The sequence below is a fragment of the Diplotaxodon limnothrissa genome, linkage group LG19, assembly GCF_057381915.1.
Source record: "Diplotaxodon limnothrissa isolate DT_005_m linkage group LG19, D_limnothrissa_male_GT1.1, whole genome shotgun sequence".
NCBI classification, from domain to species: Eukaryota; Metazoa; Chordata; class Actinopteri; order Cichliformes; family Cichlidae; genus Diplotaxodon; species Diplotaxodon limnothrissa.
The window spans coordinates 19,344,515-19,369,474 of record NC_140614.1 but is presented as its reverse complement, the minus strand read 5'-3'; the positions used below and the strand labels follow the sequence as shown (position 1 = coordinate 19,369,474).

At 39.5% G+C, this 24,960-nt stretch overlaps 1 protein-coding gene and 1 long non-coding RNA gene across 4 annotated transcripts in view; both read right to left on the bottom strand.

The window, feature by feature from the left end:
• Positions 1–24,960, bottom strand: part of slc8a3 (solute carrier family 8 member 3) — a 138,928-nt gene that overhangs the window by 86,350 nt on the left and 27,618 nt on the right. The window lies entirely within an intron of this gene.
• On the bottom strand, positions 21,507–24,391 carry LOC146612035 (uncharacterized). The gene is made up of 2 exons (XR_014904947.1): positions 22,960–24,391; positions 21,507–22,929 (listed from the first exon to the last, which is right to left on the bottom strand). It is a non-coding gene; the product is annotated as an uncharacterized LOC146612035 (long non-coding RNA).

Below are 24,960 nucleotides of genomic sequence, written 5' to 3'. Positions count from 1 at the left end.
GTATGGAATATTTTACAATAAATGTTTACAGTTTTCTGTCCAAGATTATAAGGAGACAAAAATTTGATTTGATTGTCATTGTGAAAAACGTCCAAGCTGTACCTGAACTCACGACCTTCAACATACAAGTGAGAGGTAAGAGAGAGGACTGGCTCTTCCCTCAAAGTTGATGGGACTTCATCTCCAGAAAAAGTAAAATATTTCAGAAACAGTATGAAATTTAGAAAATCAAAGCCCGCAGTGCAATGGTCATTTTCTGGTATGAATGATGTGATTATAAAAAAAAAGAGAAAACATGGCTGATGACAATAATATTAACAGTATTAGTATACTGATTGTTTTCCTAAAGTAATGATTTGTATGTGAAACGTTCTTATACACAATTTGCGTGCAGATGTGTGCATATACACTGTTAGTGAATGAGTGCTATTGAATGGATAACAATATAATAAATATCAGTGATATGGTATCATCCTGTATACCAGTGGTTCAGCCACTTTTAGGAGCAGACAACAAAAGGTCATGTGCAGTAACAATAACCTATGCACGCTACACCGGTCACCAAGTGTTGTCTTTTTGTATCATTAGTCTCCTGTATACAGGAAATGACCACAGCATCTGCATTTATTTTTGCTAGTGCCAGTCTGTTGTTGCTTAGTAACTTTAACCATTATATAAAAGTGAAGACAGCAGGTGTTAATTTACCCTTATTACACAAACTTACATTGCCCTTAGTCCACAAACTGAAACCACAAGAAAATCTCACCATCTTTTCTTGTCTTTGCCTCCCACAGCCCGACACTACTGTACATGGGCGCTGCAGGTAAACTGAATATATTTAGCAGCACATTTCTTCTGAAATGGACCACAAACATTATGCATTCGGTGTTTTTTGAGTTATCTGTGACTATCAGCACAGATATTGCATCAGAAGAACTAACAATGTAGTTTTAAGCTTTAAGCGTTTATACATATGAAAGAAAAATGACTTTTCAGTTCAAAATGAATCAGTGGTAATCAATTACTTATTGTTTTTATTATTAAGCAAATATGTAAAATATTGAGAATTGAGAGTAGCAAAGCATAAAGAAGCTGTCTGTGCAGGCTTTTGGACTGTAATGCCTATTCATTTCTATTTCTTTTTTTAACATTTTTGAACTAACAATGAATCAGCTGAGCAACAAATTATTCGTAAGACTAATCAGCAATGAGAAAAATCATTAGTTGCAGCCTTGGAAACAGCAGACCAAAGGACAATGTAAATCATGAGCCAAGCACATGAGTCAAACTCAGATGAACACTTTGGCTAATTCTTATGCATCTACTGCCGGAGAGGAATCGTTGACACTTCAAAAATAACTTGTGTTTTCAGTTCACAGTGGAGATTAAACCACACCATCACTTTCAGCGCTGACAATGAGATTCATCAGCCTGAGTATTCTTGGGGTGGCAAACACCTGCCTGAATGATGTCCTCCATCCATTATACGATGATTAAATCATTACCACCCCCCTTTCCCCCAGTCACATCACTGTTATGAACCAGACATTCATCAAGGTCCTGTCTCGGCTTTTTTGGCAAGAAGGTGAGCACTGGGAGACTGAGGATGTAGAGGAGCATCTCTGCTACGCAGCCAAGCAACTCCCAGAAAATGAGGCATGATGGGTAAAGACCCAGTGACCCGTTAGGCCTGCGGTCACGCACACTGGCACTGATGCTGAAAAGCCAAAATGAGATTTAAACAAAGCAAGCGTACTACTGCTTCAGATATCACAGCTTCAGATTAGAGGATGCTGTGAGTATTTCAAAACGTAGGTCAGCCAAATAAACACAAAGTCATACGATGACCATCTTTTTCTAGAAATACATGAAAATAGCTGCAGATTTTAGGATGTTCAGCTTGCTTAGCTTCCTCCGTAGAGTCTTAATTTTACATATCATTACTTCCAAAGCCAAGGGAATGTTTTTCCTACATACTACACAGTAAGATTAATGGTTACGGAAGTACTGAGGATAAAGTTATTTAATGCCATGAAGTTGGCTGGATCATCATGGTAAGTTATGGCGCACACCTAACCTGCTCCAGAGGAGGTTATATTCAGTTTCTGTTTACAATCGGCTTGTAGGGTCATATTTTTTAGGTTCCATTTAAGATTCTCTCAGAGTGAAAATAGATTCTCAGCTGAGATGTGAAAAATAAAATTAGTAATGGCACCAAATTAAACTATATTTACTAGGGGTGCAACGATACACAAAATTCACGGTTCGGTTCGGTTCGATACTTTGGTGTCACGGTTCGATATTTTTTCGATACAAAAAAAATGTTCATGCCATTTTAATTTGTCATTTATTAAAATTATAAATATATATTTTAACTCAAAAATACAGTTTTTAAATTTAATGTTGCTGAAACAAAAGTAATTAAAAAAATAAATATATCTGATTGAGGAATCACTCATCTTTGGAAAAGAGAGTTTATTACAGAGAAATGTCTCTTTCCAAAATAAAAGCTATACTATCCGCTTCTTCTGGGCTATATTCTCAGCAGCATATTTTAGTGGGTCAGGGCTGTTCGGGGTTCTGTTTGTACAGTTATGTTTTGTTTATGTTGCCATAGTGACGGGTGACGCCCTCTCGCTGCGACGGTGTGTCCTTCCGGGGTCAGAGGGCGCCTTGTGTGTTGTTGTTGTTGCTGTGCGGTTGCCGCGCTGAGCAGTTAGCTAGCGGCAGTGTTCTTCTGCAGATGTCAATAAACGGCTGTGCTCCCTGGCTAGCTCACGGGAAGCAAGACCAAACGACACATCCGTCTCCTCGTTGTCTGAGCTCGCCACATTGGTGTCAGAAGTGGGATGATGGTGGCACCCCATGTTCTGACCCGAGTGACTTTTCCCCCGCCGGTCATGACCGGCCGGTGCGCCAAAAGAAGGCACTTGGACATTTGCAAAGTGAAAGCAAAAAACAAGCGCAAATTCAAACGCGATTTCAATATGTCACATATTTACAGTGGCTCACCGATGCCAATGACATAATTACCCAGCTACATTTCCGAAAGAATGCAAAAGCATTGACATATATTTTTCCTTCCTACAATAGCCCGACGGGCAGGGCAGAGATAGATTTTGGTAGTACGGCTGGAAAAATCGCTAGCCCCGGGACGTCGGGCTAGCGATTTTGCAAGCCCTGTGTTACAGGCATGGCCCTTTAAGGATGAAGCCTGATGGGAAATGTATTCGGGATGTGTGTAGCGGGACTGCCTGGTGTGTGTGTGAAGAGAGAGAGCGGAGCAGGGGAAAAGTAACGGTTAGCTACAGAAGAGACTAAAAGAAAATAAATAAAAGGAATATAATAACTCCCTCGACAGCCAGAGTTGTGTCGGCGATGCTCGCTGTGAGTAAACTGTTTCAGCCCACTGTACGTGGTGTTCGTGCCTTAGAGAAGAAATAAAGTTCGGTGAAGCAGTTTCCTAAGCCTCCTTCGATCTTTTTGCTAGCGGAGTTGACCTGTATAGTAAGCTGTTGCCGGCTACGAGTCAGTTACGGAACCTTCAAGTAACTGCCAGAGGTTTCCTTACTACGGTTCGGGGCCGCGGATCTGGCGCGGTAACACCTGTATCTGATTGAGGAATCACTCATCTTTGGAAAAGAGAGTTTATTACAGAGAAATGTCTCTTTCCAAAATAAAAGCTATACTATACGCTTCTTCTGGGCTATATTCTCAGCAGCATATTGTAGCGGGTCCGGGCTGTTCGGGGTTCTGTTTGTACAGTTATATTTTGTTTATGTTGCCATAGTGACGGGTGACGCCCTCTCGCTGCGACGGTGTGTCCTTCCGGGGTCAGAGGGCGCTCTGTGTGTTGTTGTTGCTGTGCGGTTGCCGCGCTGAGCAGTTAGCTAGCAGCAGTGTTCTTCTGCAGATGTCAATAAACGGCTGTGCTCCCTGGCTAGCTCACGGGAAGCAAGACCAAACGATACCTCCGTCTCCTCCTTGTCTGAGCTCGCCACAATATTAAACATATCAGGTCCCCATAAGGAGAATCATGTGCTAACGGCTGTCTAAATGACTCGGATAAAGTTTGTAGCATGCATGCTTGTTGTTTTTGTCTGCTTCCATTTGTCTTTGCACTAGGATGATGTCGGTGTAAATGTGCAGTCATATTCGTTGTGTTCCCACTAGTGCTGTCAGCGTTAATCTCGTTGAAATGACGTTAACGCCACAACACGGCAAATCTCCGTTAACGAGCTACCCCTGCATGGGGCTAGACGGCCAACACGTTAACGAGCTAACTGCGCTAACACACTAGTTCCCACCCATGTAATTGAGCATTGCGTGGCACATCCAACATACTGTTTTACTTTAGTCCATGACGTGCTTACCTTCAGGGTCATACGTCACATGAAAACCAAAATAATTCCAAACGCCAGATCTGAATGAGGTTGGGGGAGGATCAATTTGCCATGTTGCAAGGAGAGCTTAACTTCTGTCTCGCTAGCTTGCCCTGCGCTCTTCCTTCTGACAATGCTGTCTGTGTTGAACGCTCAGTGGATCTGCGCTCGACAGTGCAGCCTAGGCAGAGTAGTCGAACGCAGATTCACTGAGCGCTCAACACAGACAGCATCGTCAGAAGGAAAGTTGATAAAATAAATTACAAATTTTGTATTGTTCGATACATATGCGTACCGAACCGAAAGCACTGTATCGAACGGTTCAATATCGATACGAGTATCGTTGCACCCCTAATATTTACAGGAGTGTGCTGTGATAACTGCATGTTGCAATGGAAATTGAAATTGACACATTAATTTTAGCTCTGGAACCATTGTAAAAAGCAAAACAAACAAACAAACAAAATAAACAAACAAACGAAAGAAAGAAAACAGAAATTTGTAGAGTAGATCATTTAACTGTTTATCTGTTACTTAATAACTTTGGCCATGGGGGAGGTCTTTATCAGCAGGAAAAGCTGTAAAACTTAAAAAGAACAAAAAACAAACTGTTAAAAGTCCAAAGTTTAAGCCATATTTTCCAAAGCCCTCTAGTGGGCCAAATTGAAGTCTTTTTCTAGCCAATTCTGACCCCTGAGCCTTATATTTGACACCCCTAGTATAAGACCTGATTATAATACTTGGTTATGGTATAAAACTGTATAAATAAACAGCAGGAGGTGTCAAAAGAGCTCTCAGCGGTAAAATAAATATATTTAATCACATATATACAAGATTACAGTTTTTCTATTGCCTTATTTGTGTTGCACTTTTCAACAATGTTTTTTTTTTATATATTTCCGTGACTCAGGGGACAAGACTTCAACTCAAAAACAGCTTTAAAGTAAAAAAAACAAAACAAAACAAAAAAAACGAACAAAATAATGGCCACGGTGGAGCCAGGAATTCAAACACTAAGAATCCAGGGGAAACCACAGAACAAGGGAGCACACAACCAAGAGGGAGGATATGACAAAGGGCAAGAAGAGAACTGAGGTATAAATTCACACAAGATAATGAGGCAGAGGGCAAACCGGTGGGAGACACAGTGGGAACAAATCACAGATAACAAGACACAAGAGGAAAACCAAATGCAAAGCACAAAAGACACAGGACTATCAAAATAAAACAGGAAGTAACTACACACAGAGACAAGACTAATATAGAAGTTGACACAGAAGGACTCCAGGGAAAGGTTAGGAAAATATCAAGGCTATACCTGATGAGCCCAAAGCAGAATACTAATGAAAATAGCCATTTACATAAAACAAAGAGCTGAGATTTAGGAACTACTAATTAATCATGACTGAACTAAGAACCAGAAAAGGCCTGGTTATGTTGAACTTGCTATTGACATAACACGTTACTATAAACTTCATTAGCTAATCAGCTAGCTTGGATGCTGACATATAAGCAAGAAACGTCTGATAAAATATCAGATATTTACACTTTAAGTTATATTTAAAATGCCTTTTACACTGGGTGTAACAGACTTATAGAGCACATAACTAATTGGCAAGCTAAAAAAGAAACAGTATTGTAATATATACACATAATATTCTTTGAAATGTTACTTCTGTGCTGCTAGGTTTCAGGTGAACTTTTTTTTCACAAAACAGCTTTGCCGTGTTTTGAAATGAAACCTTTCAGCTGTTCTATCTTCCTGCCACTCCCATCTTGCCTCTGACAGCAATTAAAGCAACCGAGTCTCCTGTTCAATACTGGCTCTTCCACAAGGCACTCCTTTGAAACTGTCACTTTTCTGTGCGCACGTCTCTCTGTCTGCATGTAACTGACAAAGACTGGGACACACCAAAAAGAAGAAGAAAAAAAAAAGATCCAGGAAAAGACATAAAGGCGGGCAGAGTGAGACGTAAAGAGGAGATGAAGGGGAGGAAGAGAGTCTAGCCAAAAAAGAGAAGAGAGAAAGATCTCAGACAGGTTGTGTTTGTTTGCGAAAGGCGAATCCCTATTTATGGGCTACAATTACCATCACATAAGACCTCAATTATTCAGCTGCAGTTCTTTTAAGCTTTCATCTGTTACACATAGGCAAAAAAAGTTCCAATCAACTCTCAAACTCACAACAAGTAAATGTCTGAGTTTCCACTCTGGCCAAACACGATCGTCATTGTAGCTCAATGATGAACAGTGTGTGTGTGTGGGTGGGGGGGGTTGTATTGCTGCTTTTGTGACACAACTCTGTTTCATACCTGCAGCTCGAGGGAGAAAATCTACAGCTTCTCGTGAAATCTCATTCCCAGCGAACAATCCCTCATCAATCTATATCTCCCCCAAGTCGGAGTCGGCCTTCCCTCCCCTTTGGGTGCCACATTTGTTCTGTTCTCCTTTTGCTTGCATTCATCAGTAGGCAACAGAAATTCTATGCTACTCTTTTTTCCCCTTATTGACATTCTGATGAAATGGCCTGGCCAAAGATGACATGCAACAGATTCCCATTAGCCAGGGCTGCCACGCAGCACGCTGCCTTCCGAAGACACGATGTCCCATGTTTAACCACGACCCATCAACAGAGGAACACCTCCACCTCAGCTGTCTCCTGCACTCTTTTTCTCTCTCTCTCTCACACACACACACTTCCTATCCACAGACTTTTTACTCCATCTTTAATCTAGGCTGACTCAGAAACAGGCCAAACTTCAAACAATCAAAGATTAAAAGTGTCTGCTACTGCCTTTATCTTGACGCCAAATTACCTTGTCAGAGTTGGCTGGGTTGTTCCTGCAAACGAGCTAGTGGATCACTTTAAACTTAGGGTGTTTAAAAAAAAAACAGCATAGCATTACAACTGGTAATTTTGACAGATCGACACTGCAGTAATTGCTCAATTAACAGTTTCATAAATTGTGGCAAAAGGAATTAAAGCAATTTTGAGGATGTCAAAACATCAAAGGATGGATTTCCAAAAGAGAACACATGGAAAACAACAGAGGCTTCAGAATGAGCCGTTTTAAATATCTCAGAGGATTGATGCCTGCGACGGAAAGCAGGAGGGAACAAGAAGACCAGAGATGACCCTTCCCGACACGTTAGGAATGAGAGATGCATTTCTGCCCACTTCCATGTTGACGTCTGTCAAGCTAAGTCAAACAGAAAGTGCACTTTGAAACAGCTATTAGCGTTTCTGTAATTTAATTCTTAAATAATAGCCATGTGATTTTTTTGGCTAATATGTTTAATATATTTTTCAAGCCTATTATGTAAAGTTTGGAGTCTAATTACCAAAGGAGTTTAGAGAGTCCGATATGCATGGGAGAAAGGATTAGCATCATTACTACAGTGTAAAGCAGGGTTGGGTTCAGTTCACTTTGCAGTTTAGGGAGTAAATTATAATCTACTCTGAAATCCCTAATGTTTTTGCAAAGTTTTAATTATTATAATTAATCTAGGAAGAAATTACTGAAAATGAAGGCATTATTTAAAACCTAGAACTCTGTGTTTTTATTGCAAAACCTATAGAAAAACTAATTTATATCATAAAAACTCCAAACGCTCTTATTTGCTTTCAGACAAGAAGATAGATGATGGAATTAAGAGATTAATACCATCTCATGTTTATGAACTACCTGCAAATTTACAGCCCAGCCTGTCTAGCCCAGTGAAAAGACTTGAAACCTTCAAAATGGCCTTCAAAGTTAGATTGTCATTTACTCTACCTTAACTGACAGCCAGTATTAGTTTTACTCGCCTGAAAAGCTGAGTTAATTTCAGACTAAAGTAGCATCAGCACAGCAGAGAACAAACTAACCAAACAAAACCCTGGATACGGATGCTTGCTGCACAGAGGCCTTGTGTATGGAGAATTCAATTTGAAGAGCAAAACATACACTCACTGTTAGGTACACCCATTCAGCTGCTCATTAATGCAGATATTTAATTAGCCAATCACATGGCAGCAACTCAATACATTTAGGCACGTGAACAAGGCAAACTGCTTAAGTTCAAACTGAGCATCCGAATGGGGAAGAAAGGTGATTTAAGTGCCTGATAGGCTGGTCTGAATACTTCAGAAACTGCTGATCTACTAGGATCTTCACACAAAACCGTCTGTAGGGTTTATAGAGAATGGTCTGAAAAAGAGAAAATATACAATGAGCGGCAGTCGTTTGGGTGAAAATGCCGTGTTAATTCTGGTGGTTTAGAGGAGGATGGCCAGACTGTTAATAGGAAAAGTAAAAGTAACTCGAATAACGACTCATTACAGCAAAGTTATACAGTGGACCATCTTTGAACGTACAACACTTTGAACCTTAAAGTAAATGGGCTAAGGCAGCAGAAGACCACAAATGACACAAGATCACCTAAATTGGACAACAGAAGATTGGAAAACATTGCTAGTCTATGAGTTTTAAGTTCTGCCTTACAATTTAAGGTCAGAATTTTGCGTAAACAACATGATCCATCTCCATTTTATGGATCCATTCTGGTTCAAATCAACTGTTCAGGCTGGTGGTCATGATGCAATGATGTGGGGGATATTTTCTTGGCAAACTTTAGTACAATCTGAGCATCTCAGCCTACATGAGTATTGTTGCTCACCGTGTCAAACCCTTGACCACAGTGTACTCGTCTGTTCCCTGGTTTCTGAGTCACTGCACTCAAATGGCCCACACAGTCACCAGATTATATTCGAATAAAGCAACTCTGTTATATGGTGGAATGGGGGATACACATCATGGATGTGCAGCTGACAAATCTGCAGCAACTGTGTGACGCTATCATGTCAATATGGACAATATGTTTCTAGGACCTTGTTGAATCTGTGCCATGAAGAGTTACAGCAGCTCTGAAGGCAAAAGTGGCTTTTTAAGCTGTTTATTTCTCACTTGCTAGCTATTAATAGGTTATAAGTACTACTGATTCAGCCAAACCCAAACATAATAATCAAAGCTTAGCCCTACCCACATTCTGCTGGCTGACTTAGAAACAGTTAGCTTGGCTCATTCCAAGCTAAGCTAAGCAGCTGCTGGGGTAAACCTCATATTAAACAGGTACATATAAAATTGGTACCAATCTTCTCATCTGACCCTCTGCCAGAGAGCAAACTTCAAAGCATTTCTTAACTTATGCGAAGAGATTCAAAGTATCCCTGGGGACTTTCTTAAACTCGCAGTACATTTTGATCCAGTTCTGCTACAATGCACTTGCAAAATACTACAAAATGTCTCATCTGAATGCACACATATGTACATCATATATACCTGTACTTGGAAACCTGCTTCTGTGATTAACTCAGAGAACTAAAACATCAAGAGAGTTATCAATTGCCCACGAAAAACAGCAAAGTGACCATTATTCTGATGAAAATAACAATAGAGGAACAATAAAGAGACTCAAACAAGAGGAGATGGTGGGTTATAGGACAGAAGTACAGAGGGGAACTGCGACATTGAAGCCCATCCACTGGGACTCTATAGAGAGATCAAAGAGAATTCATAGCATTGGAAGTTTTAATTAGGCTTGTCTAAAGCCTCGCTGCCTTTCTCTTTATGAGGCCTCTGACAATGAGAAGAAGAAATACGTGCTTCCTGTCTATTTCTGGTTTCAAAGACCTGGCTCTTTGCTGACACCCACTTTGCTACAGTTTTGTGTAGTTCAATTGCAAGCGTATAGTATTCATTTCCCACTGGAGCCACTTGTTGTACAAATTAATACACTCATAGTACAACAAGCTGCAGTGTCAACCTAATAACATCTGTTATAGGTGTCACAGCTATATGATCTGCCAGAATTCCACCACCTGACTGTTTGATACAAAAAGTTTGTACATCTACATAGAGCCAACTAGCAGTAGAGATGGACCGATCCGATATTACGTATCGGTCCGATACTGACCTAAATTACTGGATCGGATATCGGAGAAAAATAAAAAATGTAATCCGATCCATTAAATATCACGAAAGCACCTCACAAAACTTGCAACACGCCGTAACTCGCCTCAGAACGTTAGCACGTCGGAGCAGTATGCATCACGTGATAGAGCGGCTGTGGCATGCAGGACCTGTCGGTGGTCTGGATAGCATGTGGAGCTTCGCTAGCAACCTGGCATTTCATCTCCGACAAAGTTATCACCGAGAGAAGTAAAGCAAGTGTGTAAGTCCATCTCTGAATGTTTGTAAAGCATTCCTGCATGTTTGTAAAGCATTCCTGCGTTAAGCTTAACGAGCGACTGCCTCTCGCTCTCCGGCTGCTACTTCAATCGTGAAACTGCTTAAATGATCAGCTGATCGGCTTTTCTGTTGCGAGTCCGTCTCTCTTGTTTGTTTTTGGCCCACTTTGCACCAGAAAGAGGAAACCAGCGGCTGAACAACAGCAGCACGTTTAAGCTTGATCAGCTGTTGTTAGAATGTATTTAATATTACTTTCTACACCAGGATCTTTTTCTACGTAGCTGACGCTGGTAACTGTGCAGGGGCGGATCTAGCAAAGTTTAGCCAGGGGGGCCGATAGGGCATTAACTGGGAAAAGGGGGCACAAAGACATACTTTTCTTTCTTATTCTCATTTAAAATGTCGAGCTTTTAATAAATAATTATCTGACACCCAAAGTTTTAATTTGATGTAAAATGAATAGAAGTCAATTACTGTATATAGTAACTATTAAGTCTAATATATATAGTAAGCTATAGTGCTTTTTCCTTTGGGAGGGTACCATCTGTGCAGTCTGCAATTTTGTTGAAGAAAGATGTTGAATCTATTTAATATTTCTTGAAAAATAATTGATTTCTGTGCATTTTTTTTTTTCACACTGCATCAAATTAAGGTTGATTACGTCAATTAAGCATCATGAAGTGGCGCGTGAGGGGTGGTTCCCTATTTTTTATTTATTTATTTTTGTTGTTGCTGGGAGTTGGAACCCTATTAGTTAGGTTGCTTAATATTTACGCTAAGTACTCTTTAAAATACCAGAATAGGGAGGATGGTGTAGGTCTAAGTTTATTAGATTGATCAGTATTGCTGAACTATGAAATATTTTTTTTGTATACAGGTATAACAGAATAGCTTTAGTGTAGTTGTTGTTTTAAACTTGAGTATGAACTTGCAGACTTGCAAAATGCAGCAAGATATTTTAAAAAACAGTTTTATTGATTAAAAAACACTATATCGGATTCATATCGGTATCGGCAGATATCCAAATTTATGATATCGGTATCGGTATCGGACATAAAAAAGTGGTATCGTGCCATCTCTAACTAGCAGCACTAAGAGCAGTCACCTAGCCTTCCCTTATCAGTACAGATGTTTTTACACATGAATGTCTGGAGAGACAAAGCCCCAAGGTTTTAATGAACTAAAAATATCTTGGTGGATATGATTTTATGACTGACATACCAAAAAAAAAACCAGTCCTATGTTCTGTTACACCCCCCAGGTGGATGCTGTTTTCTCTCTTGCTAAATAATCCCTCATGTTCTGTCTAGGCTCCGCCGCCTCTGTCCTGATTGGATGCTGCTCAGAGAATCCGCCTAATTGCCAATCAGCAGAGCACTATATAATCCATGGGTAGCTGTGTTTCTGGGCCCTCTGGCCATTCTGACTGCCATACTTGTGCAGGCTTGCATGCCTTTTGACGTGTATGTGCATTTTGTGTTTCCATATTCAGATTGCTTGTAGGGGAGAGCTGCCTTTTGTTTTGATCGCCTGTTGTCTCCTGTTTATGTGTTGTTAGGTAGGTTATGGTTATAGGTTGTATATTTTGTTTCCTTTGGAGTTAGGCAAGTTTCTTTTATTTTCGTATCAGCGATGTTTTGTTTGTTATGTTGGCCTTGGCTCTCCCTGAAGTTAATCCTCAGTCTGAACCAGAACTTTAATGCTAGCAGAAAATAAACATTTTAAAACTACCATCTTGCATAGCAGCTTTTCTTTGACCATGACTACGCTGCCGACGTGGTTCAAAAGAGGAAGGAATACGCTGGAATTAAGAAAGCCTTAAAAGAGAGAGGAATTCGCTTCCAGACGCCTCTGACCAGAATCAGGATCCACTGGGAGAGCGGCGCCAGGACATATGACAGTGGCCGGGCGGCGGCGGAGGAGCTAAGGAGGAGAGGAATACAGGTGGAGGTGCCGCAGCGGAGCGGGGAAAGCACGATGCTGGAGGAGCGACTGCAAAATGCATTGGGATGGCAGCGATCTAACACCGAGAACTTATAAGTGAGGATACAAACATTTGAATCCGGTGGAAATGACTGAACAGTAGAACTCTGAAACTAAAGGTTCATTACTCTGTTACTTTTCAAGGCAAGGTAGACCGGAAAGTGGTAGGTTTTCTTTTCTTTTTTTTCTTTTTTCTTAAGGAACCTATGTTGGATCTCACGGGGGCCCCTAATCTGAAAGGGTATATACCCCACGAACCACAGGGACGCTGTGGGTAAGAAATACGTATTTTCAGTTTCTCTTAAGTTTCTTGTTATCTTGTTCCAAGTTCTTAGAGTTAGTGTGGGATGCTATGATAGTGATAAGCCAAGAATAAAGCAAAACTTAACAGTGAAAAGATGAGGAATATAACGCTGGTGTCAATGAATGTCAATGGGATGAATAACCCAATTAAAAGAAGCAAAGTGATACTCAAAATGAGAAAGCTTAATGCCAATGTAATATATCTTCAGGAAACACATTTGTCGCAGGAAGAGCATGATAAATTGAAGAAATTTGGGTACAGAAATTCTTACTATAGTACTTGCAAGAAAAGTCGTAAAAGGGGGGTAGCAATACTTATTAAAAATTCAGTTAATTTTGAATGTTCTAAAGAAATTCGGGACAGTGAGGGGAGATACATTATTGTAAGAGGTAAACTAGAAGGGGAGGCGGTGACACTAATCAATCTCTATATTCCCCCTGAGAGCAACCAACAAAATGTGAAGACTCTACTTACTACAGTCATGTCAGAATCTGAAGGGACTGTGCTGTGTGCAGGAGACTTTAATGTGGTATTCGACCATAGAATTGATACAACAAGCACAAATAGAAGCAAAAACAGCCTGGCGAGAATGGTTAATACATTTATGAAGGAGCATGGAATGGTAGATGTATGGAGGGAACACCACCCACTGGATAAGGAGTATACACACTACTCAAAGACTCACAACACTTACTCAAGAATTGACTATGTCTTAATGAACAGATGGGATCTACACATAGTAACTGAATGCACAATTGGAGTGGCAGATATTGCTGATCACTGTGCCATTCATTTAAAGCTAAATCTAAATAGTAGGCGTAGAAATACCTGTTGGAGGTTAAATCTGAGCTGTCTGAATAATAAAGAAACGACAGACCAAATCAAGAAAGATATAAAGCAATACATAGAGGAAAACTCCACTGAAGAAATTAGCCCAACGGTGTTTTGGGATGCATTCAAAGCTGTGCTCAGAGGGAAGCTTATTGCTATAACTTCAAAACAACACCAAATGAGGAAGGCCCTGTACCTAAGCCAGGTGGAGGAATTGAAAAACACAGAAATATTATACCGAACAACTCGGAATGTTCAGCTCCAAGGCAGAATTAAAACACTAAAAAAGGAAATTGACAATATATTGACTGAAGAAGTGGAAAAAAAAACTTAGATTTTTGAAACAGGATTATTATGAGAACGGCCCAAAGGAAGCTAGACTGATAGCACGGCGTCTTAGACAGCAGCAAGCTGTTAATACGATTCACAAGATTAGAGACCCATCTACAAATAACTTGCAGTATACCCAGGAAGCAATAGAAGAAACATTTAAGAAATATTACGAAAACTTGTATAAACAACCATGTTCCTCAAATAAAGATGAGAAAACTGCTTTTCTTAACTTCCTAGACTTACCACGTATTGGTACGCAGCAAAACAGCAAACTGACTGCCCCCATCAGTCATGAAGAAATATCTAGAGCAATTTCCAGTCTGAAAGCTAATAAATCACCGGGGGCCGATGGGTTCCCCTCAGAGTGGTACAAGAACTTTAAGGAGGAGTTGATACCAATGCTTCAATCATCATTCAATCATACCCTTGCGGAGGGTGTAACACCTCCCTCATGGAAAGAGGCGATTATCTCAGTAATCCCTAAAGAGGGAAAAGACACCGAATATTGTAACAACTACAGACCCATATCGGTTCTTAATGTGGACTACAAAATATACACATCTATAATCGCTAAGCGATATGGAGCAATTATGACAGACTTAATTAATGAAGACCAAACTGGCTTTATCTCAGGACGTAGAACTCAAGATAGTATAAGAAGGACCCTCCAAATAGTTAACTCGATACAAACAAAAAAGGGCAGTGCGGCCCTAGTAAGCCTGGATGCAGAGAAGGCTTTCGACAGTGTAGATTGGAACTTCCTATATGCCGTGCTTGAAAGGTTTGGTTTTGATGACGGTGCTGTGATGTGTATCAAATCTATTTACCAATCTCCTACAGCTCGAATTAGAATCAATGGCAGCCTAACGGAGCAAATCTCTCTCGAGAGGGGTACCCGTCAGGGTTGTTGCCTCTCACCTCTTCTCTTCACTCTATATATTGAACCCCTGGCACAGGCCATCCGACAAAGTGAGGAGGTGAGAGGAATAAGTATTAAAGGGGAAGACCACATCATCAGCTTATTTGCAGATGATATCATACTCTACCTAGAAAATCCAAACCAAACTTTAATTCCAATGTTTAATGTAATTAATATCTTTGCTGAACATTCGGGGTACAAAATTAATGTGACCAAAACTCAGATACTGGCTTTCAACTATTTGCCATCTGAAGAGGTTAAAAATAAGTTTAGGCTGAACTGGACTGCAAAACAAATGACATACTTGGGTGTAACCGTGACTAAACAATTGAGTGACCTTTTTAAAACAAATTATGATAGGCTGACCACTCAGATTAAACACGATCTAAACCGATGGTCAACTCTTACACTAGACTTTAGTGCAAGAATCACAACAATAAAAATGAGTGTCCTCCCACGGTTATTGTACCTTTTCCAATCTCTGCCAGTTAAGATCCCAGTGGAAAAATTCAAGGACTGGGATAGGCTCATCTCTAGATTTGTATGGAATGGTAAAAGGCCTAGAATAAAATACACAACATTACAACTATCTAGGAAGCAGGGTGGTGTGGGACTCCCTAATCTAAAAGATTACTATCATGCGGCCCAAACCAGACCGGCGATAAAGTGGTGTGATCAGAACTTTAATGCTAAATGGAAAGATATTGAAATAAAAGTACGGGATGTCCCAGTCCAGACTTTTCTTGGAAATGAGCAACTTAAGAAAACCTTACAGCATTTCCTTGATCCTATAACATCCCACACTCTAGAGATATGGTTTGGCCTAGTTAAACAAAGTAAGTTGGAAAGGGAGGTTAAGATGTTAAACTGGGCTGCCTATGTTGTTGGTGATATACTGAGTGCTCACGACCCAGGATTCAGGAAGTGGGAACAAAAAGGAATAACAGCGATTTGTACAGTGATGAAAGATGGCCATTTGATGAGTTTCCAAGATTTAAAAGATCGGTATAGTCTAGAGAAAACCGATTTTTACCGGTACCTGCAACTCAGAGACTACTTTTCAAAGGAAATACGAAGTTCGCGTACGTCTTATGGCATCCTGAATTGTATAATTAAATCATACAGGGGCCTCCAATTCAAGGAGATTTCTGTACTATATAAAAATCTAAGAGAGAACACGGCAACATCAACTGAATACATAAAAAAGAAATGGGAGCAGGAAATAAAAACTGATATCTCAACTGAGGAATGGTTAGGTATGTGTGAAACCCAGAACACAACGACTAACTCAAGATGCTGGAGAGAATTTGGGTGGAAACACCTTACTCGATTCTTTATTACACCAAAAATCAAAAGTAAACAGACTCAAGACAGTTTGCCATGCTGGAGAAGATGTGGTAACATGGAAGCACATCATACGCACGTGTTTTGGGAGTGCCTGAAACTGCATAATTTTTGGAAGAACGTCTTGTAATAGGCAATATCTTGGGCTACCAATTACCACACAATTTTAAAACTGTATATCTTGGGAATATTAGAGAGTATGTTCTGTACGACGACTTGTATTTGACAAAAATCCTATTGATAGCTGCAAAGAAAGCTATAACAAGAAACTGGTACAAACTGGCTCCGCCTTCATCACAAGACTGGTTAAATATTGTTGGAGAAATCTATGCAATGGAAAAAATGACTTACATTCTCAGATTAAAGGAAGATATTTTCGTTGCTAAGTGGGAGAAGTGGACATTGTATGGCACCAAGGAAAATTAATGAACGAACAAAACATTTAAGGTCTATGACTCTGTATATCTATTGATGCATGCCTGTATAAAAGTACATATATAAGCTGGAGTATGTATGCTGCTGAGCAAAGGCAGGCATGCATACGGTAGTTGATTAGAATTGGCACCCACACCTTCTGTTCGCTTTAGTTCTGTTTTGTTTTGACTGTGTGCTTGCATGGTTATTTCTCCTGTAATGCAAAACATGTCTATGTTTAAACTGTGACAAAACTATCAATAAAAATTACAGTGTCAAAAAAAAAAAAAAAAACTACCATCTTGACTCCTCCTTCACTATTTTACCTTTATGTTAGTCTCTTCTAACCCCTAGACTAGCCTGGGGATGTAAAAGTTCTAAAAAGATAACAGATCCTCAACAAAATCAAGCTATGCTAAAAAAAAAAAACAGTTTCATTCCCTGGCCTGTCACATATCTGTTGTTTGGCACAAAAGTTTAATGGATGGCGAATGCAAGGTAAATATTTTTCCTACAGACAGTTACGCATGCTTCTGACATTCATTTGCTCCGAAAATCCACAATAAAAAGTGCCAGTTTGATCAAATGCCACTAACTTTTAACAATAGCTAAATAGCTATAAATTCAAAGTCCTCTTGCTCAGACGTTCTAATTTTAGTTATCAGGTTTTTTTTCACCAGTTTGAAATGGCGCTGAAAAGAACAACAAAGAGAGCATTGATGTGCTGAGCAGGAAATTGTGTTGTGGTTTTTTTCAGTTTGTGATTGGCTCAACCAAATAATCTCGCTCAGATTATCTCGCTGATCTCACTCAGAGATCTGGCTGGACTTCTCTCCTTTGTCTCCTAACGATGGAAGATTTTCAAAGTGTCCGGTTCAATAATCAGTATTGATTGTGAGGAAATTCAATCCCCTCCGTTGTGACCAAAACACTGCTTTCCTCCTCGTCCTGTTTCCTCAGGCCTGGTCAGAGAACATCTGTGGGTTCCTCTCTCTTCGCTTCTGTCTAGTATTTCACTCTCCTTCTCAAACAAGCTCCACTTTTGTCTCTGCCCCTCATTCTTTCTTCTTCTCTCTCCATCCCTCCTTTTTTGTCTCCATTTCTTCTGGCTGCCTGCATGTTTCATTTCACCGTCACAACCTCCTCCACCCCGCTGTCCTCTTGTTGCTGCAGTTGGTGGCATGTTAAAGAGCGCTGCTAGACCAAGTTGGATGAAATCCAACATGACAGTTGCCTTGACTATTGCAGGAAGGCAATGTATTTTTTTGGAGTTTACATCCAGAAATGACAGCCTCTCATTTCCTTTGACACTGGTCTGAATGTTTTAAAGGCTTCATTTCCTATAAATAACCACTGTGTACATAGGCTGGGAACACCCTGAACTAGATTCACAAGTTACATCACATCATATCACAAGTTAACAGCAATATTTTCTGAGACTGCAATACACTTACTCTTCCAAAAAAAAAAAAAAAAAAGCCAAAGCTGATACATCATTTTAAATGTAAAAAAAAAAAACAGCATTAAAAGAGTTTCACAACAGCTAAACATTAGAATTAACAAAAAATAATAAAACTACAAGACATCAAACGATGAAAGTGAAACGCTTGAATCTGATGTTGAAAAAGTGTCAGCGGCATGTTTACTCCTGCATTGCATCACCTCTTCTTTTAATAACACTCTGTAAGCTTTTGGAAACTGAAGGAACCCACTGTTATAGACTTGAAAGAAAAATGTTTTTCCATTGTTGCTCGATAAAAGATTCCAACTAGGAGAGAGATCCGAACAGAGCCGGAGGCCAGTTTAGCACCCATATTCTTTTTTAAAGAGCAGTGCTGCTGTAACATATACAGCAAGTGGTTAGACATTGTTTTGCTGAAATAAGCAATTATTTTACTATATATGTAGCTTTACCCATGCCATGTGCACTACTATACCTCACATCTAATGAAAGCCAGTATTAAATTTAAAAACTGAAATAAATAAAATGAATGAAATGTATCTGTTTGTCCATTTCATAGAGTCCTTAAATAGGACTTTATTTGCTGATGACACCAATTTTTTGGTATAGAGGAAAATTTCAAGCATCTTTTGGATACTGTGGGAAGTGAAATACTAATTGCAAAAATGTGTTGACTCTAAATCTAATTCAAGTTATCTTCACCTTTGATAAACAAAATGTATAACATTTGGAAATCTTACATTATATACCCAAAGAAATGTTCAAATGAATGAAATTGGCAGGTTTATGTTTATGTTGATAATAAATTAAATTGGAAATTGTGAATAAACTTGTGCAAAGCAAAATGTTTAAATCTGTGGTAATATTGTACAGTGTATTTTAGATTATTAACTTATTGTTAGATATATCACTTACTATGTAAATCTGTGGAGAAACAAAGATAAAAATAAAAATCATAATAATCAACTCAAATGTTAGTCAAAAGAATTTAAATGCATCATAACACACAAACAGCGCCTATGGGTGTCACGGAAATTCAACAATTTTGCAAATTATAAGATATTTCATTCTTATAATGGCTCTCTTTCACAGCATGTTTCTATCCTGTCTTCATTCGCCCTCCCTGAGCCTGGTTGTGTTGGAGGGTTCTTCCTGTTAAAAGGGAGTTTTTCCTTCATATGATTGTTGGGGTTTTCTCTGTTTTTTTGCTGATGTATTATTGTAGGGTGTGTTATTGTGATTTTTTTTAGCTAAATAATTAATGTAATAACTCAAGAAAGGGGGGGAAGAAAATGATTTATCAGTTGCAGCTTAACATCATGGTCTTTACATCCAGTGGGAGAATGTACTAATTCACACATCTCAGTTCACCAGAAATGATCTATTCTATTAAACTGTGCGTGACCAGTTTGCCCACAAGTTTAACACCTCAGCCCTGATGCTGTGACACTCTAAGGGACATTGGTGTGAGCAGCTCTCAGTCCAAAGCACAATTACAGGTTGAGACAGAAGTAGGCCAACATCTATAAAGAGGAAACGGCACATACGGAGGCACTGCTGAGGGCTTAAATAATAAATATGAGCAGTGGGAGGGTGAGAAGAAATAAGATGGAATTAGAACGATTCAAATGAAAAGAAATTAAGGCGATATAAAGAGGAGGAGGATGGAGAGAAAATAGAAACCTGGGTAAAAATGTGAGAAAGGTTGTTTGAAAATAGGCTTGCGGGGATAAAACAGAGAGCAGCATACAAGGGAGGGGGTGTTGGGGAGGGGGCATAAGTGAGCCAGGAACAAGGATCCCCAACACGATAAGGGACAGAGGAACTTGAGGAGAAGAAAAGGAGAGGGTAATGAAAGGGGCGATAGTGAAGGAGATTAGGCTGAGTGTTGTAAAGGGAAAGAAGTCCTGCAGGCTTTGGCAGAGCTGTGATCCAAACAGCGTAACCTCTTCATCTTTCGCCAGCTCCCTCAACATGACAGCTCTTCCCGTCTTTGGACCCCAGAGGGGCAGCGCAGGCACGTTTGTTTGCCAAACTGACCCTCCTAACGACCATGCAGTCCCATTACTAAGCCTCTGGCAGGTCTGGCCTTTGACATACAAGTGGCCAAAATGTAAGCATCTCAGTTTAAAATTATTGCACAGACACTATGCATTACAGGCATCTGAATTTGTCATTCATTACCAAACTTTGTTTGCAAACCTGTAAAACAATGCCAGTGAAATTCCATCACCTTATTAAGCTGCTGTGAAGAATGTGTAAGCAAATAGCAGCAACAGCAGCATTTATTTGGAGTAATTTCTGGCCAGCTCATGAATGTAAAGCTGCATCCAGGAACGACTCGCTGGTCGCTAACGGATGTTGCAGTCTTCGGTTGCCTAGGTAACCCTCTAATGTATTTGCTACCCTGTCATATTACAGTATCCTGCACTCTCACTGGCTTCAACCGCTTGCATCGAAATTGACAGAAGTTTCTCTCGGGATCCGCCTACTTTGCATCACCATCCATAGTCATTGGCTTTCTGTGGTCTCTGGTTGCCATGTCGCTCCAAGGCGCTTAAAACCTTTTTTTTGTCTTTGGCAGCTGTAAAATGCTGCACTTTCTAATAATCCCACTGTACAGACATAGGCAGCTATTTATACAGCGTTGTTGCATGTGCATTATCGTTTTATGTTTTCTAATTAGTTTTTATTTTTACTTCATTTTGGATTTTTGTTTTTAATTCGGTTTAGTTTCAGTTTAGTGGATTTTCGTTTTAGTTTAGCTTGTATTAATTTTAAAAACACTCTTTTATTATACAATAAAGTCGTCCCGCCCCCAAAACGATGTCATATTGTTAAAGCACACTGGTTGGTCAATTAGGCATTCACAACAAGACGTACTCACTAAGGTTCAAACCTTTAAAAGCATAGTTAAATTGCATACAGGTGGTCGATGGTGACAGTTATCAGCTGGCAGCGGCTAGAAATTCTCTGCTGGCGCTTTAATTCTTATCCTTAGCTTATGGAAATGTATTTTACAATCTAAAGAAATAAAAAAGCAAACTAAACCTTATATCTGGCTACTGCTATAATGAAAATTTACAGAAGCGTTCCACAGGGGCCTCCAGTGGGAGTTCTTTGTAGTTATCCACAGTTAAGTCAGATCAAACAAACAGAAATCAGTGAATTTCAGAAAGAAACCTTAAATAAGTTTTTCCTAAAAGTTCAGCAAACAAGTAAACAAGTGGTTTTTTTTCCCTTTTTTAAAAAAAAGGCTCTACAAGTGAATTGTGATTTCTTTTTTTTCGGGGCGGGGGGGGGGGGGGGGGGGGGGGGGGTAAATGTAGACCCTATACGTGGGAGGCAGCTTGTAATGCTGGTGTTTTGACGTTATGTTAAAAATAAAACACAAGCGAGGAAAAGAAATTCAAACTCCAAAGGTAAACAAAACTGACAGAGTACAAACAAGCAAGAAAAGAGTGAAAAACAGCACCCCACAAACACACAGACTAAAAAAAGAGATGGCAAGCAAGTGACAAAAACATCAGAAGTGAAGAAGCACAACAGACAGGGAAACAAACACAGAGTTTATCTCTATAGACAAAACTCAAGTTCTGTTGAATGTGGACCTGAAGATGTCTGCATTCACCAAAGCACATAAAAATGTGATGTCTGATTCCTGGGGCGGGCAAAGCAGACACAACTTCTTAGAACTAAGAATGTGCAGGCTTTTTAGAATGAAGGCTAAAAACACATAAAACAAAAGAGGAATATAAATATAACTCCACAGGTAGAGCCAAAAAACCCAATGGGAATTACAAAAAGGAGCTCACCCAGAAAGGAGACAAAACAGAAATGCTGAAAAAAAACAACAAGACAGAAACAGACGCCAGAGAAATGTACTGATAAAAGATAAGGGACTGAAACAAAAGACTAGACCAGAGGTTTCCTGGATTCGGGATATCTTTCTGCTGTTCAGCAAAGTTCATCGGATCACCCGCAACCTTAGCCGACCCGAGGCTTATGCTTCCTGTTCCCTGTCGTGATTCATATTGTGCTATCCAATAAATCCTTGAGGAATATAGTTATCAGGCAACTTTCCCCCTGTTGTGAGCCTAAGTGGGAGGGATTGCTGCGCTATTACCACATTCAATTCTCAACCTCTTAAGGGATGTGGCACACTGCATAGAGGATGCTTTATTTTGCACCTACTGTTGTGGGTTTGAAGCACGTGGAAAGCCCTGAGAGCAAACCTTCCCTTGGTGCAAAGCGTACGTTGTCTAATAAGTCTGCCACTCGAGTATCAACAGGGAGGATTAGGAGGAACACAAGATCTATTTCCTCTCCCTCTTTCCCACCGGCACAGACGCATCAGGGAGAAATTTCACGCATACAAACACACACACTCAGTCTCACAAACGCACCCCGACAAGCATTCAATATGTGTCGAGCATGCAGTCTGTCTTCAGCTCTGTCCTCGAGGCACCAGGGAGAGTGTTTGGCTAGCTTTTGCCTCAGGGACCGGATTGTTTTTTTCCTCAAGGGGGAAGAAGGAAAGTTGAGACAGACGGGGGGGGGGGGGGGGGGGGGGGGGGGGGGGAAGGGAATTGGACAGAGAAGAGATGCATAAAAAGAGAAAGAAAAAATATTTTCCACTGATTACAAGTCTGTCTGAGCTCAGATTTATCTGTCACAAACGAGCACTAAGACACACTGCCTCTCATCAAAGTGATTCCAGTCAAAAGCTGGCATTTTCTTCCTGTCTTTTTACACACAGTGTTGCTCACCAAACACAATGAATCTATGATAGGACTGTCTGAACCACACTGCCAATGTTTTTTCACCAACTTGGAAAAATAAAAGCACTCATTATGCAGCGGGATAGTCACAGGCTGTCGGTATACATATTTGTGGAGCATAATTATGGCTGGGCGATATATCTATATTTTGGGAATATCTACACCTGAGATTTAGCTGCACTGTTTTAACTAAAGTATCCTAGCACAACTTTAGCATGGCTTCTCCACTGAAATCCAAAATTAGACTATTTCTTATTATGGTGAGGTAAGTTGAACATTCATCTGTGTTATTCATTGAATTAACTGGATTAACTGACTTTCTGATGTAACAGTTTTATCTGCAGATGGTTTCCTAATTTAAACTCAGATGAATGATTTACTCTACTGTGATACATCATAGTACAAGTATTGAGCTACCCCTCATTTCTTTATATTTTTGTGAGGACAATCAGAAATCAGAAATAAGAAAAATGGAAATTTAATATAAAAGACAAGAACAGAGTTTGTAAAATTCTAATAAGCTTGAAAGCTAATATTTGGTATTGGCCAAAGACTGCAACACCACTGACTAAATTGTGGCTTGAGCCTCCACCTTGTTTTCTCCTTGTTTCCCTTCCTAAATGGCTTCTTGACAGCCACCCTTCCACTGAGACAAAGCATCTCTCAGGTCCTTTGTCATCCTTGCTGAATTTTCCCTCCTGTTTTGTAAGGACATAACTTTCACATACTGTTCATCTGCTGTAGTTTTTATTTTATTTTATTTTTTTAAACCTGCACTTCTTTTTTCTCCACTTGTCCAGTTTCCTCAGATTTTTTTAACGCCACACTACACGCCATGCTGTCTGTTAAACTGCCTTTTCTTTTCTATTTTTGATAGACTGAGCTAAAGAAATGGGAACAAATTATGTATTTTTGCAAAAGGCTGTTAAAAAGTGGCTAAACATACAATTTAAAATTGATTTTTTATCAAATGATCTGTTATGTGTAGCCATAACACTGGTTCATCCCTTAAGTTAGGTTCTTTTTTTTATACTTGAAGGTACAAAGACTTGAGTAATAATGAGTGAAAAAGCAGCCAATGTCCAAAGAGGAACTTTAAACGACTTTCAGGAAGCAAAAATATATATTATTGAAGACCACGTTTTAAAAAAATAAATCGAGAAAGCAAAAGTAAAATATAAATAAAAAGTAGCTCAAAACTTTGCAGGAAACTGTATAGAACAACTATATAAATTGATTTGATCCCTGTGACCCTCATATACTGATGGATAAAAGTGTAATATAAACAGGTGAAATGATTTTATTATGTGGAATATTGTAAAATAACCAGAATTGATCATATATATGTTAAATGACTGTCTGCAAAGTAAGGAGGAACTATTGCAGTCATTTAAATTAAATGCAAAGTTTCCTCCTGAAAGGCAGTGCAGATAAAGTACTGTAAAATGATAATGTCTAAGTAAAGCACATGTGCTTAAGTGCAGAAGCTGAGTAAATGCACTCTCTGATTCTCCACCTCTGCTGTTTGTAAAAATGATCTGACAAATACACCTGCATAAGTAAGATGAAAACAAGAAAAGGCAGACGAAATGCTAAATAATACAAAGCATGTAGATAATAAAAGTGGATGGATTCATGATAACAAAGTGCATTTATGACACAACATTCACTTTTTCTTGTTCTGCATTCTCATTGAGATGTTGTCCAGCTATGCAGTTCCTCACAGACACCAAAAAATATTTAAGAATCAATGTCTCCAGTCTTTTAAGTTAAATATAGAAAAGTCCTGCTGGCTCTGCAAAGCAAGATTCACTGCCTACCCTAATTTAGCTTCGAAACACAAATTAAGCAATTCTTTTAAAACAGCTGATACGTGAATGTTGAGGTCATGCCTGCTTTTGCACCAAAGAGCTGCTGCCCCAACAGGAAAAGGATGAAAAAGGAAACAGGAGAAATGGGAGGCAGCATAGGAAAGAG